General features: G+C 45.4%; 1 protein-coding gene and 1 non-coding gene across 2 annotated transcripts in view; one reads left to right on the top strand and one right to left on the bottom strand.

Annotated features, from left to right (window-relative positions):
• PPP2R2B (protein phosphatase 2 regulatory subunit Bbeta) overlaps window positions 1–12,354 on the bottom strand; it is a 223,099-nt gene that overhangs the window by 170,967 nt on the left and 39,778 nt on the right. The gene's annotated exons all lie outside the window — the stretch shown is intronic.
• On the top strand, window positions 9,317–9,454 carry LOC119920447. The gene has a single exon (XR_005448192.1). It is a non-coding gene; the product is annotated as a small nucleolar RNA SNORA7 (small nucleolar RNA).

Raw genomic sequence — 12,354 nt, 5'->3', positions numbered from 1 at the left:
TAGTTTTGGTGTCATCCTGTTATCTAGCAGATTATCCCTGCCCGCTCCTTACCCTATTTCCACCTCTGTTAGTCCACCTCTCCTTGTGGCTTTTTGAAACCTCTCAAGAGATTTCCTGCCCTCTCACATCACACCCCAAATTTACCTAACCTCCCTGGACGCCCCCAACCACCTGTAACACGACCACCCTTGTGACTCTTTACTTTTTCAACTTTATCTTACCGCCATCACTTCCCGTTCCTTTTCTGGCTTCCATCCCTCACCTCTGAGACCCTCAGAGCCTCCGTGGCTGGGCTGGAATGGACAGGGAAGTAGCTGGGGAGGGCACCTCCACTTCTCTCTCCGATTCTGATCTGGTTCCCGGTGCCCTTAGTAGTTCTGGGAAGTGGGGGCTACCAGCCAGGGAAGACTGTGGCACTGTTCCAGAATGGGAGAGGATTGTGGATTTGGAAGAAAAAGTGGAGAACCAGGTGAGTAGGCTCCTGGATGCAGTAAGCAAGGAGCAGGGAAGTCTGCAGGAGGTTTCAAAGATCCATGGGGAGGGTGGAGAGAATAGAGTTGGGAAGAGGTGGGGCTTACTTACACGGTCCTAGATGGGGCATGCTCTATATGATAACATGGGATACCATGCCCAAAAACCTCCTGCATCACAAAGTGAAATTCTCCACGTTCTGTTGGAACCCAAACCATATCGCTGCAGAAGAAAGAAAAGAGGGACTGAAGAACAAGTGGGGAAGGTATTAAGAAGAGATTTTGTCATTCAAGACTAGACTAAAACTAGCACTATCAATCAATCAGTGGCATTTATTCTTTGTGGCAGGGATCATATTCATTCATTCATTCAATCGCATTTATTGAGCGCTTACTGTATGCAGAGCACTGTACTAAGCGCTGGGAAGGTTACAAGGTGATCAGGTTGTACCACGGGGGGCTCACAGTCTTAATCCCCATTTTACAGATGAGGTAACTGAGGCACAGAGAAGTTAAGCGACTTGCCCAAAGTCACACAGCTGACAATTGGCGGAGCCGGGATTTGAACTCATGACCTCTGACTCCAAAGCCTGTGCTCTTTTCCACTGAGCCACGCTGCTATATCTGCCGACTCTATCGCATTACACTCTCTCAAGCACATTATACTCTCAAGCACTTAGTACAGTACTCTGCACCAGTAAGCTCTCAAATAACAATAATACAATTATGGTATTTGTTAAGCACTTAGTATGTGCCAAGCACTGTTCTAAGCACTGGGGTAGATACAAGGTAATCAGGTTGGATACAGTCCCTGTTCCACATGGGGTCACTATCTTAATCCCCATTTTACAGATGAGGTAACTGAGGTACAGAGAAGTGAAGCCACTTGCCCAAGGTCCCATGGCAGACAAGTGGCGGAACCGGGATTAGAACCCAGGTGATTAGAACCCAGGCCCGTGCTCTATCCACTAGGCAACACTGCTTCTCGAGTCCTTTATCTGGTTCCGCAAGAGACACCCCAGGTTTCAGCTGGCTTGTCTCCTCTCTGGCACCAGTAGGGAACCGGAGGATTTTAAAGTCCAGCAAACTTTCTCTGAGAACCAAGACTCTCTCCTCCACAGCTCCAATCACCACATTCCGCGGCTTGAAAAGCGGCATCCGGGTTCACCGGGATTCAGGAAAGGAACTGTGGCTCTGGAAGAACTGGAGGCCAGTGACAATCCTGGCCAAGTTGGGCAGACTTTTGTAAAACAGGGGCAGTGTGATGTCACCACATCATGCTGCGGGCTGGCGTAGCTTGTGTGATGTTGGGCTCTCCTGCCGGGAGTACCACCCTCAGCAGATTGACAGTGAAGATGTGTTGTGCAGAAGGAACTAGCTGACCCCCTCCTACCTCACCTCCCTTCTCTCCTTCTCCATCCCAGCCCGCACCCTCCGCTCCTCCACCGCTAATCTCCTCACCGTACCTCGTTCTCGCCTGTCCCACCATCGACCCCCGGCCCACGTCCTCCCCCGGGCCTGGAATGGCCTCCCTCTGCCCATCCGCCAAGCTAGCTCTCTTCCTCCCTTCAAGGCCCTACTGAGAGCTCACCTCCTCCAGGAGGCCTTCCCAGACTGAGCCCCTTCCTTCCTCTCCCCCTCGTTCCCCTCTCCATCCCCCCATCTTACCTCCTTCCCTTCCCCACAGCACCTGTATATATGTATATATGTTTGTACATATTTATTTATTTATTTTACTTGTACGTATCTATTCTATTTATTTTATTTTGTTAGTATGTTTGGTTTTGTTCTCTGTCTCCCCCTTTTAGACTGTGAGCCCACTGTTGGGTAGGGACTGTCTCTATATGTTGCCAATTTGTACTTCCCAAGCGCTTAGTACAGTGCTCAGCACACAATAAGTGCTCAATAAATACGATTGATGATGATGCTACTTAGCTGAGTGTGACTGGACACTTAACATTCAGCCTCCGTCTCCCGCAGTTGTCAAGTGAGAATGAGCGATGTGGGGAAGACTGTAGCGGGGATTGCTGGCATCTTGGCTCCGAGGGGAATATGCAGGAGCAGCAATCGGGGAGGTTCGATGCAGGGGGAGGTTTGAGTCTGATCTAGCCTGATTTGAGGTTTTCGGATCCCTTGAACCTCAGTTTCCCCATCTGTGAAATGGGCTTGGCGCGATGATCCTTTCCTTCCTCCCGCTGGGACTGAATTAATTCAAGGGGCAGCCCAATTAATGATAATACCAATAATAAAGATAATAACTGTGGTACTTCATCATCATCATCAATCGTATTTATTGAGTCCTTACTATGTGCAGAGCACTGTACTAAGCGCTTGGGAAGTACAAATTGGCAACATATAGGGACAGTCCCTACCCAACAGTGGGCTCACAGTCTAAAAGGGGGAGACAGAGAACAAAACCAAACATACTAACAAAATAAAATAAATAGAATAGATATGTACAAGTAAAATAGAGTAATAAATATGTACAAACATATATACATATATACAGGTGCTGTGGGGAAGGGAAGGAGGTAAGATGGGGGGGATGGAGAGGGGGACGAGGGGGAGAGGAAGGAAGGGGCTCAGTCTGGGAAGGCCTCCTGGAGGAGGTGAGCTCTCAGCAGGGCCTTGATAATGATAGCATTTGTTAAGTGCTTACTATGTGCACAGCACTGTTCTAAGCACTGGGGAGGTTACAAGGTGATCAGGTTGTCTCACGGGGGGCTCAGTCTTAATCCCCATTTTACAGATGAGGGAACTGAGGCCCAGAGAAGTGAAGTGACTTGCCCAAAGTCACACCGTTGGTCAGTGGCAGAGCCAGGAGCTTTGGAGTCAGAGGTCATGGGTTCAAATCCTGGCTCCGCCACTTGTCAGCTGTGCAACTTTGGGTGGGTCACTTGGCTCCTCAGTGCCTCAGTTCCCTCACCTGTGAGATGGGGATGGGGACTGTGAGCCCCCCCCCCCCGTGGAACATCCTGATCACCTTGTAACCTCCCCAGTGCTTAGAACAGTGCTTTGCACATAGTAAGCGCTCAATAAATGCTATCATTATTATTATTATTATTATGTCATGTGCATTTCAGAGGCCATTTTTTGTCACGTTGGATGTGTCCCTGGTCATCCCGCTCCTGACCATCTTCCTTTCTCAGCCTGGCACAGTGGGAGCCCAAGTCCACCTCCCATTTGGTCAGTGAGAAAATTGGCTCAGTTTGGACCAAGATGGCTTGCTTGGACAGGGAGTGGAAAAACCAGGAATCATCCTTTGGATATCCTCTTCTTGGCCCACACTCTGGGCTCCTGGCTCAGGGATGGGGGTCCTTTCTCTATCCTCTCTGTCCCCAGCTACCTTTCCCAGAAAGTGGCGAAACACAACCTCCACTACATAATAATACTATTAATTGTGGTATTTGTTAAGCGCTTACTACATACCAGACATTGTACTAAGCGCTGGGGTGGATACAAGCAAATCGGGTTGGACACGGTCCCCGTCCCACAGGGGGCTCACAGTCTCAATCCCCATTTTACAGATGAGGTATCTGAGGCCCAGAGAAGTGAAGTGACTTGACTAAGGTCACAAAGCAGACAAGTGACAGATAGAAAGATAGATGGATGTAAAACCTTTCCTTGTTTTTCAAAGATGATGCTGCTGACGGTTGAGAGCCTATCTGTGTTTAGAAGTGCTCTGAAAAAGGCAAGGCCCGACAATCGCTTCTACATAATTTACTGTGCTAATAATTGCTGTGCTGATTTTTTTTCCATACAGAGCCTATGTTTTACAATGTCAGTCATTTATTGGCTCCGCCAATCGTCAGCTGTGTGACTTTGGGCAACTCACTTAACTTCTCTGTGCCTCAGTTACCTCATCTGTAAAATGGGGATTAAGACTGTGAGCCCCCAGTGGTTATTTATTTTACTTGTACATATCTATTCTATTTATTTTATTTTGTTAGTATGTTTGGTTTTGTTCTCTGTCTCCCCTTTTTAGACTGTGAGCCCACTGTTGGGTAGGGACTGTCTCTATATGTTGCCAACTTGCACTTCCCAAGTGCTTAGTACAGTGCTCTGCACACAGTAAGGACTCAATAAATACGATTGATGATGATGATGATGACAACCTGATCACCTTGTATCCTCCCCAGCGCTTAGAACACTGCTTGGCACATAGTAAGCGCTTAACAAATGCTATTATATTATTATTATTATTATTATTATTATTATTATTATTATTATTATTATTATTATTATTATTGTTAAGTAGCAGGGTCAGGATTAGGACCCAGCTCCTTCTGACTCCCAGTAGTGTTCTAAACACTACGTGGCCTGCAGTCCCACAGCTCTTCCACCCACTGGCTCAATTAGGTTCCCTGCACCCTATAATGACTTTTCCCACCACAAATAGGAGAGTCAGATAGAAGGATAGACAGATGTAAAACACTTTCCTTGTTTTTCAAAGATGATACTGCTGACAGTGGAGAGCCTATCTGTGTTTAGAAGTGCTCTGAAAAAGGCAATGCCCAACAATCACTTCTACATAATTTACGGTGCTAATAACTGCTGTGCTGATTTTGTTCCATACAGAGCCTGTCTATATTTTTCAATGTCAGTCATCATCATCAGCATCATCATCAATCGTATTTATTGAGTGCTTACTATGTGCAGAGCACTGTGCTAAGCTCTTGGGAAGTACTAATTGGCAACATATAGAGACAGTCCCTACCCAACAGTGGGCTCACAGTCTAAAAGGGGGAGACAGAGAACAAAACCAAACATACTAACAAAATAAAATAAATAGAATAGATATGTACAAGTTAAATAAATAAATAAATAAATGAATAGAGTAATAAATATGTACAAACATATATACATATATACAGGTGCTGTGGGGAAGGGAAGGAGGTAAGATGCGGGGATGGAGAGGGGGACGAGGGGGAGAGGAAGGAAGGGGCTCAGTCTGGGAAGGCCTCCTGGAGGAGGTGAGCTCTCAGCAGGGCCTTGAAGGGAGGAAGAGAGCTAGCTTGGCGGATGGGCAGAGGGAGGCCATTCCAGGCCCGGGGGATGACGTGGGCCGGGGGTCGATGGCGGGACAGGCGAGAACGAGGTACGGTGAGGAGATTAGCGGCGGAGGAGCGGAGGGTGCGGGCTGGGCTGGAGAAGGAGAGAAGGGAGGTGAGGTAGGAGGGGGCGAGGGGATGTGGGCAGAACACTCTGCTAAGCACTTGGGAGAGTACAGTACCACCCAGGTGGTAGACACATTCCCTGCTCAGAATGATTTTACATTCTGGGGGGGGAGACAGATGTTAATATAAATCAATAATTGATAATATTTCAACCTGCCTCTTGGTATCCCAATTTTTTCCAAGCCTCTGCTCAAGGAGAGCAATCTCCCTCTTGATTGCTACCTGCCTGGCTGGCCTTCCTGCTACAGTGATCTCTCAACAGTCTATTATTCTATCACAGTGTTTGAGATGATGATTCACTAAGCCTTTTTTTTAATAGTATTTGTTAAGTGCTGACTATGTGCCGAGCACTGCACTAAGCACTGGGGGAGATACAAGCTGATCAGGATGGACACAGTCCCTGTCCCACATGGGGTTCATAGTCTTGATCCCCATTTTCCAGGTGGGGTAACTGAGGCACAGAGAAGTGAAGTGACTTGCCCCAGGTCACACTGCAGAGAAGTGGCGGAGCCGGGATTAGAACCCAGATCCTCTGGCTCCCAGGTCGTGCTCCTTTCACTGGGCCACGCGCCTCTTCTAAATTTGTCCCAAATCAGCTGCAACACAATACTCAATTTGTACCTTGAGAATATTTGATGTTAAAATAAATTCATTCATTCCATCGTATTTATTGAGCGCTTACTGTGTGCAGAGCACTGTATTAAGAGCTTTGAAAGTACAATTCAGCAATAGAGACAATCCCTACGCAACAACAGGTTCCCATGTGAGTCTGAATTCGGGCAGAAAGAACCCACAGAATATGAAGACCGCTTGTATCCTTAACTCAGCTTGCATAAATGCGACCTCTTTAAGATTCACATACTCAGGTTTCAGAAGGATAAGCTTATGAATTCCAAAACTTGCAGACAATACCATTCAGCTCAGGCGAGCTTTCACTTCCAATGACATGTGTCTGGAGAAAATAACCATATCAGCGCAAGAGAAAACCATAGGTTTGAATGTAGACTGCAGAATAACCCCAAATCGATGGCCTGTATAAAAGGTCTGACTTGTCTCCTGTTAGAGGGCTTACAAAGCACAAATTGTAAATCAGGGACCTTGGCCTTCTCATCTCACCCCGACTGGATGATTTCCAGACCTTCAGCCCTTCCTGGATTTAAATCTCAAGTTCTCTTTGTTATTCCTGACTAAGCTCTCCTTTCCTCTTCTCCCACTCTCTTCTGGGTCACCTTGCCTTGCTCCCTTTATTCATTCCCTCTCCCAGCCCACAGCACCTATGTCCACGTCAGTGCTCTATCTACTAGACCATACTGTTTGGTCGTTTACGTGTGACCTAGTAATCACAGGACCTGAGTTCTAATCATAGAACCTAATAATCACAGGACCGAGAGGCTTTGCCACTTGCCTGCCGTGTGACCTACAGAAAATCACTTTACTTCTCTGTGCCTCAGTTGCTTCATCTGTCAAATGGGAATTCAATATATGTTCTCCCTCCTCTGTAGACTATGAGCCCCAGGTGGAACAGGGATTGTGCTTGACCTGATTATCTTGTATCCAGTACAGTGCTTCGTACACAGTAAGCACTTAATTAATGTCTCTATTATTAAGACCGTGCCAACTTCACACCGCTGGAATTATTATTATCGCATTGCTCTGCACACAGTGAGCACTCAATAAATACGATTGAATGAATTAAGCGCTTACTGTGTGCCAGGCACTGTTCTAAGCTCTGGAATGAAAGAGGAGTGGAAATAGTTTTAATATTAGAATTCCCATGTTTTTGGGCTGGGAGTGGGGAAGAGGACAAGGAAAAGAGGCATGAAGATGTTCCTCCTGAAAATTAGGTTTGATGTTGAATTATTTCATTCTGTACTCTAATTCCCTAGATTGTAAATTCCTTATAATAATAATGATAGTAACAATAATAACTGTGGTGTCGGTTAAGTGCTTCACTAAATGTCAGGTACTGGAATAGATAGAATAAAATTAGGTCAGACACAATCCCTGTCCCACACAGAGCTCACAGACTAAGAGGGACAGAGAACAGATATTTAATTTCCATTTCAGAGACGGGGGCGACGGAGGCACAGAGATGTTAAGTGACTTGCCCAAGGTCACACAGCAGCCAAGTGGCCAAACCAGGATTAGAACCCAGGCCTTCTGATTCCCAGTCCTGAGCTCTTTTCCACCAGGTCACATTTTTTCTTGTAGAAAGGACTGTCTTCAAATGATATCTTCCTTGTACGTTTTCTCTGCACAGCACAAGGAACGGAGTAAGCACTTAGTAAATTTTAATCATTATTAGAAAACACTACTACCAATTTTTTTTTGTTTCAGGCAGATAAAAGTTTCAGATCAATTTGGAATTATTTACTCTCTCCAGACTGTTTCCCATTTCTGGTTTAATCTTAGGCTAGAGCGCTTGCACTTAAAACACCAATGTTAACCTAACAATGTCCCATTAGTGAGTTCGACTTACAGAAAATAAATGGAGATGTTTAAATTGCCCAATTGCAGCTGCACATGCTCTGCAAGCAGGTATCTAAGCAACTACAGTCATCCTGTCCCTAGATAGGAGGAAGAGAAAAATAAAGCCTCTTTCATTAATGAGTTCCGAAAGGATTCAAATGAGATTTTCAAATTGGGTAATGAAAAACAGAAAATGCATACACTGGGAAATGTTTCTATCTTTAAAGTGGAAAACTGAGAAATCCAAATTCCAGACCTAGGCTATGTCGGATTAAATCAATCAATCAATCATATTTATTGAGCGCTTACTATGTGCAGAGCACTGTACTAAGCGCTTGGGAAGTACAAATTGGCAACATATAGAGACAGTCCCTACCCAACAGTGGGCTCACAGTCTAAAAGTCTAAATGTTAGCAATAGCCGTGACTTTTTGTCTAGCATATTCATGAGACAGAGTCTGGCTGCTTTTTTTAGTTTTTCATTATGGCTTGATCCAAATTAAGAAGCCCAGTTCCAGTTTTGCTCATGAAAGAAAGTAATGATAAACCCTCAAGAAGTCAAGCAGAGGAGTCAGAATTATTTCAGGAGTACTGCACAATGAAAGCTGATCTATCCACAGATTCATTTTTGATCTCCTAGCCTGTTCACACTGTATTAAAAGATAAAAGAAAAGATGGCAGGACAGGTCCTTTTGGAAGGTGTGGACAAGTCAACAGGGTTTTTGGACTTCTGAGCCAATGTGACTTTCCTGCTGACTTTGTTTGGAAAATAAAGCGAACTGGTGGTTACCTCTGAAAACTGGTAATGGATTTGATTGAACGCCTACTGAGCTCAAAGCATGGTACTAAGCACTTGGGAGAATAACACCGAACCTTAAAATATGTTCCCTCTCGACTGTAAGCTCACCGTGGGTAGGGAGCATGTCTACCAACTCTGCTGTCTTGTACTCTCCCAAGAGCTTCGAAGGGTGCTGTGTCAACGATTGATTGATTTCCTGCTCTCAATCAGGATCTAGGTGACTAACTGTTTTCTGTTTGTAATAATAATAATGATAAATTATGGTATTTCATATTCAGTCATATTGATTGGGCACTCGCTGTATGCAGAGCACTGCACTAAGCACTCGGGAGATAGTACGATAGTGTTGGTAGACACATTCCCTACCCACAAGGAATTTACAAGAGATAAGTACTTAACATCCCCTCTCAGGGTCGCACCTGGAGAGTTTCCAGTACTCTACCAGTCCCAGCTATGGGAGGGAGAGTCAAACAGAGGCCTACCCATTCCATTCCTAGCTTGGCCAGTGGCTAGTGAGTGGAAAACAACCTTCTACAAGTCAAAACTCACCCATGCTGGGCAGCAGTGACATGGGAGAGTGTCGAGAGCGGAGACCCGAGTTTACGGCGCGGAAGGCGGTAATGATAGACCACTTCCGAATTTTTACCAAGAAAACTCTATGGATCCACTACTGGAATGATGGCAGATGGAAAGCAGGGCGTTCTGGAAGAGATGTGTATGGGTCGGAAATGACTCGACAGCATAAGACAAGTATTTAAGAATGCTGATGTACCTGTGGAACAATGTGACCTTGTGGAAAGTGCACAGGCACGGGATTCAGAGGACCTTGACTATTGCTAGCTTTGGGATATGGCTTGAATATTAAGTGTTTGCCTAAAGTGCAGCGTGGCCTGGGAGACAGAATGACCTGGGTTCCAATGCTGACTCCACCATGTGAATGCTGTGTGACTTGGGCAAGTTGCTTCTCTTCCCTCTGCTTCAGTTTCCTCATCTGTAAACCAAGGATTAAATACCCGTTCTCCCTTTGACTTAGACTTGGAGTCCCAGGTGGGACAGGGATTGTCCGACCTGATTATCTTTTATCTTCTCCAGCACTTGGGACAATGCCCGGCACATGGTATTATTATTGGCACAGTTATTATTATGGATCAGAAAGGTGCAAGATTAATCAAGGAAGGGAGGAAGCTGGCTCATTTTAGAAGATCCTTGATGAAAAGAAAGGCCATGACTTGGCGAAGCGGAGTGAGAGAGGGAATTTTAGCTGTGCCTTCCTATTTAGTGCCACAAATATGCTGCCCTCTTCACAATCGATAAATACAACTGATTGATCGATTCTTTTTTTCTGGGCTCACCGGGCCCTGTTGGAGCTGATTCTGTCGAGAGAGATCGAGAGACAGAGACAGAGAAAGAGAGCCTGCGAGTCCCCTTATTATCCTGAAACCACCAAACAGGACTGCTTGCATTTAAAAGTTGAAATAAAGACCATTAAAAATTACCCACTCATTCTATTCCTCCTCTGGCCAGCTGCTCTTCTGCCGTCCCATCTTTCCCCGAGTGTATCTTTATTCAAAATATTTTCCATCAACTGGACAGGCTCCACAGGCCAGAGATGAGCCATGTGGAGCAGTGGTGCAGAGAGGCGAGCCAATCTGACGAGACCCGCTAGCCACTGTACGGATGACTTGCTGGTTTGCCCTTCAAATGCTTTCCAAATTTAGAGTATCAAGAGAGTTGAATGCCAAAGACAGATCTTGTTCTATTTAGGAAGCAAATGCTCCATCAGCTTTCCTGTTTATTCCCACTCAGCAGTTCCGTTCAAAGCCAAGTTCGTGATGCTTGGTGGTGATCAACACTCTGTTCTTGCCGAGGGAATCAGCAGCAGCTGGATGGCTTTTGAGACTGATTCTCTGGTTGGAAGGAGCGGATGTCTGGAGGTTCAGAATGACATTTGGGGCTTGGAAATTTGTACCCCTGAATCCCTTGTGCAGGTGTGTGTTAGGGTTTGGGGAAGAGTCTGCTCTGCTGGGCTGGGTTTGCCCTGTTGTGGAGTAATGGGAGGAAGTATGGCCCAGTGGAAAGAGCAAGAGAGTGCTGGATTCTAATCCCAACTCTGCCTCTTTTGATTTTGGGCAAGTGATTTAGCTTCTCTTCGCCTCAGGGTCCTCATCTGTAAAATGGGGATAAAATGCCTGTACTATTTCTCTTTTGGACTGGGGGACGGGGACTGTATCTGATTTGATTATCCACCAGTGCTTACTACAATGCTTGGCACACTGTATGCCCTTAATACGTGCCATGTTAATACCACACTTCCATATTCCAACTCTTTCTGACACTGCAACTTCTTTCATTCATTCATATTTATTGAGCACTTACTGTGTGCAGAGCACTGTACTAAGCGCTTGGGAAGTGCAAGTTGGCAACATATAGAGACGGTCCCTACCCAACAGTGGGCTCACAGTCTAGAAGGGGGAGACAGAGAACAAAACAAAACATATTAACAAAATAAAATAAATAGAATAAATATGTACAAATAAAATAAATAAATAAATGGAATAATAAATACGTACAAGCATATATACATATATACAGGTGCTATGGGGAGGGGAAGGAGGTAAGGCAGGGGGCATGGCGGGGCTCTCTCTCTCCATCTCTGTCTCTCTATGTCTCTGTCTCTCTCTCTTTCTCTCTCTAGAATCAGCTCCAACAGGGCCCAGCAAGCACACACTGCACCAAATGATTTGTTTTTGAAAACAAGGAAGAGGGATTAAATGGATCACTCAATCACACTTATTGAACACTTAATGTAATGTGTGCAGAGCACTATACTAAGCACTTGGGAGAGTAAACTACAATGGAGTTGATGGACAGGTTCCCTGTCCAAATCAAGCTTACAGTCTAGAGAGCGAGATAGGAATTAATATAAATAAATAAATTACGACTATGTACGTAAAATGCTGTGGAGCTGAAGGAGGGGTGAGAGTGCAAATTCATTCATTCATTCAGTTGTATTTATTGAGTGCTTACTGGGTGCAGAGCACTGTACTAAGCGCTTGGGAAGTACAAGTCGGCAACATATAGAGACGGTCCCCACCCAACAACGGGCTCACAGTCTAGAAGGGGGAGACGGGCGACAAAACAAAACATGTGGACAGGTGTCAAGTCGTCAGAACAAATAGAATTAAAGCTAAATGCACATCATTAACAAAATAAATAGAATAGTAAATATGTACAAGTAAAATAAATAGAGTAATAAATCTGTACAAACATATCTACAGGTGCTGTGGGGAGGGGAAGGAGGTAGGGCGGGGGGGTTGGGTAGGAGGAGAGGAAAAAGGAGGCTCAGTCTGGGAAGTCTGGGAAGGCAAATCCAAGTGAAATGACTGTGCAGAACGGGGTGGGAGAAGAGGAAATGAGAGCCTAGCCGGGAAAGGCCTCT

This window comes from Tachyglossus aculeatus, chromosome X1 (assembly GCF_015852505.1).
Source record: "Tachyglossus aculeatus isolate mTacAcu1 chromosome X1, mTacAcu1.pri, whole genome shotgun sequence".
Lineage (NCBI taxonomy): Eukaryota > Metazoa > Chordata > Mammalia > Monotremata > Tachyglossidae > Tachyglossus > Tachyglossus aculeatus.
The sequence above is the reverse complement of the archived record's forward strand: the minus strand, read 5'-3'. Positions and strand labels throughout refer to the sequence as shown.